General features: G+C 39.3%; 1 protein-coding gene and 1 long non-coding RNA gene across 2 annotated transcripts in view; one reads left to right on the forward strand and one right to left on the reverse strand.

Moving 5' to 3' along the window:
- LOC107702455 (ectonucleoside triphosphate diphosphohydrolase 1-like) overlaps positions 1 to 3,357 on the reverse strand; it is a 29,111-nt gene that overhangs the window by 9,571 nt on the left and 16,183 nt on the right. The window lies entirely within an intron of this gene.
- Positions 2,237 to 3,357, forward strand: part of LOC107702456 (uncharacterized) — a 2,656-nt gene continuing 1,535 nt past the window's right edge. Inside the window, exons 1-2 of the long non-coding RNA XR_001635759.1 lie at positions 2,237 to 2,298; positions 2,397 to 2,462. This is a non-coding gene — a long non-coding RNA (uncharacterized LOC107702456). The remainder of the gene's footprint in view (positions 2,299 to 2,396; positions 2,463 to 3,357) is intronic.

The raw sequence follows: 3,357 nt of genomic DNA on the forward strand, positions 1-3,357 counted from the left end.
TAACGAGACACTGCATCCTCTAGGTTTCTTGCCATGCTGCGGATGCAAGCTTCAGACGAAGAAGTGAATGATGTGTGCTCCCGGCGCCTATTTATACTATAGTCGCACCGGTAGTGACGTCATGGCTGTCGCCGGCCAACAAGTTGGTGTTTTTTCAATGTATGCTTCAGACACGGGTCACGACGAGGCGTTCCCCCATAGCGACCCCTAGAGGACGCAGTGTCTCGTTCCCTACTCAGGGAACCATGGTTACACAAGTAACCTGAGACGATTTCCTGGATATTTCGTAAAAATCCACCATTTTTGTTCCACAGAAGTTAATGCTATAATGGCAAGTACATTTTCATTATTTTTTTTTATTATTCCTTAGTTAGAACAGCATTGTTTTTTTTTCCACAGGAAAATAGCATTTGCTGCATGCCGTTAATGCAGTGCATGAAGAGAAGAAATCTGATTTTAGGATAGAGTTCACCTCGTGTGTTCCGTAGAAGAAGGTCATGCAGGTTTGGGAAAACGTGAGGGTGATTGAATGAAGACAGAATATTATTCCTTTGACGCATATGGAAGATACTGTCATCCAGGACAAATTGATCTGTTGTCCTTGTTACAACATATTCCACCCAAATATTTTACTTACTGCATCAGGGTCCTTAATTGTCCTTATACTACGGGGCCGTTGAATGCTTGAATCTGATTGGCTGACGAACGTTCTGAGGCGTGCAATTATTTTCAGGGAAACGCACGGCGAACGTAGTTCCAGGCAGCTCTCTTGACCGCATTACAGTTCCATATCACTTCGCATAGTTAACTGTAATAACGGAGATTAGCACACAGTAGCTATACAGCACACATAATTACTGCAGTCACACGCGCTCGCACACTACGGTCACGCAGTTTGCACAAAAAGGTGTTGTCAGCGCTGCCCTGACGATTTGATCAGTTAGCCTATATAGTGTAGCAACTTAAAGGTTACACATGACATTTCTCACTAGCGAGGTAATAACAGCAGTGTTTAGAGACGCTGCTGCAGAACACTGTTGAGGGACGAATTCACACAAGCTCTCTCTCTCTCTCTCTCTCTCTCTCTCTCTTTCTCTGTGTGTCTCTGGCTCTCTCGCTCTCTTTCTAATAACTTCATTAATAGCTGCATTAGAATGCTATCAACGGCTCAAGCCTCCATTACCAGCTTTAAAATGACGTTTTGGAACTAGCAAAAGAGGCGTTGGATGAGGTGCGGAAGATAATCCTACTCACAATAGCGATTTAAGTACAAAAACCGGACGAATCCCTTTAAATATATAATCTGAAAGATGTCTTGAGGTGTGGTAACCGTAGTATAAACGGAATAATTGACTCCGGGCCGTTGAATTATTAGAAAAATAATGCACACCCGAGGTGTAACGCCACCTCGGGTGTGCATTATTTTTCGAATAATTCAACGGCCCGGAGTAAATTATTCCTTACTTAGATGACTCGAACACTCTAAAAAATGCTGGGTTATTTTTTAACTCAAAATGCTGGGCTGAATCTCTTGGGTCATTTAGTTGGGTCATTAACACATTTTAAACACTGTTGGGTAGTTTACATTTTCCAGGTGTTGAGTTAAACCTGCTGGGTTGCAACGCTGAGTTATTTAACGACCTTTGCGCCTTGAAAATGTTTAAATCGCTCCCCTAACTGTCATTTTGAAAGGACAACGAGGCATAGCCACTGGTTTCAACTGTTTTCAGGTAAGTTTATTTAATGTTTTTATTAATAATTATTTTAAATTGGCAGAATTATAACTTTTTTCGCGGCAACAATACTGTTAAAACTTCTACAGACCAACAATAAATTATGTTAAATGACCAACAGTTTACCTCAGACGGCCATTCTACATGTACTTCGCATAATCGTGTTAAGGTATCTGAGAAGACAGATTAATAGTTTTATTAAGTATCAGACAGTGACGGAAGGCTGAAATATGTGAATATCTGTGAAAACAGAGGAACGAGACGTTTCTGTCACTGAAAAGTGAATCTAACAAAGTGAGTCAAATAAGTTAAAATAAGTGAATACGGCATTCTGCTCTAATATAAACGCCTGCAATCGTCCATATCGACATGTAAATCACATACAAATTACGTACAATGTCGTCGGACCGCAGGTCTAAAAGAACCGACGATCCGGTTCAAATAAACCGGTTCATCAATTCTCGAACAAAGTGATTCCCGGGAAGGAATCGACGTCTCAGGGCCTCGATACATTTCAAAGTGCGCGCACGCACGCACAGCGAGTGCCGTAAGCTGCGTTAGTGAGGTGATTTGATGCTTGTGTGGTTTATAAAGTCCTTTTACATACGTAAATAAAGGTTTTTGGTAAGTCATATAATTCAAAATGTCGTTTTTTCTTGTCAGAAAAGCACATGGATACATTTGTGAGAGAAAAACTCGTCGAGTGCAGTCTTATCGAGACGTTTAACGGTAAGTTCATGTTTATTATACATTTTACAGATTTTACATACATAATTGATTGTCTGTGATAATCAACTAACCCTCGCGTAACTTAATCGCACATATAAATTTGTTTCGTGCTATAGTTAAAGCTGCACTTTGTAACTTTGTGTTCAGAATGTAACGTTACATAATTTATATAATGAGAGAATATATCATATACCCATTTTTCCAAATCGTGTTTTTGACTTGTCCTGAATCACTTTGGTACACCTATAAGTGTTTATATATGGACTATTTTAAAGCTGCGGAGTAATCCAGTACCTGCGTGACTTGTCATAGAAATTTCTGTGTGTGCCTATGCAGTGTGATCTCCAGAGGTGGGACCAAGTCATTGTTTTGCAAGTCACAAGTAAGTCTCGAGTCTTTGCATTCAAGTCTCGAGTCAAGTCCCGAGTCAAGACAGGCAAGTTCAAGTCGAGTTGCAAGTCCTCAACTTTAAGATTCAAGTCTTAAACAAGTCATTAGTGCTCTTTGCCCAAACGAGTGTCTCAGTATTAATTACCATATCAAATTCATAGTAATTTATTTCAGGAAGGCAGGTAGAATATGTTTGACATAGTTACATGTCATGTGAGATTGGTGCCCTTAGTAAAACTACTCGTTCAATTTAGGGATTGTGCCAAAATAGGACAAGCAGTGAAAAAAAAGCTATTTTATTAGTAACAGAATAGCAAAGACAACATAATTTCATAGAAATAACAGCTGCAGTGAATTCATTTATTTATCCTGAAACAAATGGAAGTGACATGAGTTCCTGCAAGAGGGAGAAAAGATGAGTAGCCTTTTTAGTTATATATACAATACTCATTTTGTGAAAGAAACACTTCTTCAAATTATATTTTAAATTATCATTAGGCCTATT

The sequence above is a fragment of the Sinocyclocheilus anshuiensis genome, unplaced genomic scaffold (genome assembly GCF_001515605.1).
Source record: "Sinocyclocheilus anshuiensis isolate Anshui unplaced genomic scaffold, SAMN03320099.WGS_v1.1 scaffold190, whole genome shotgun sequence".
Classification (NCBI taxonomy): Eukaryota; Metazoa; Chordata; class Actinopteri; order Cypriniformes; family Cyprinidae; genus Sinocyclocheilus; species Sinocyclocheilus anshuiensis.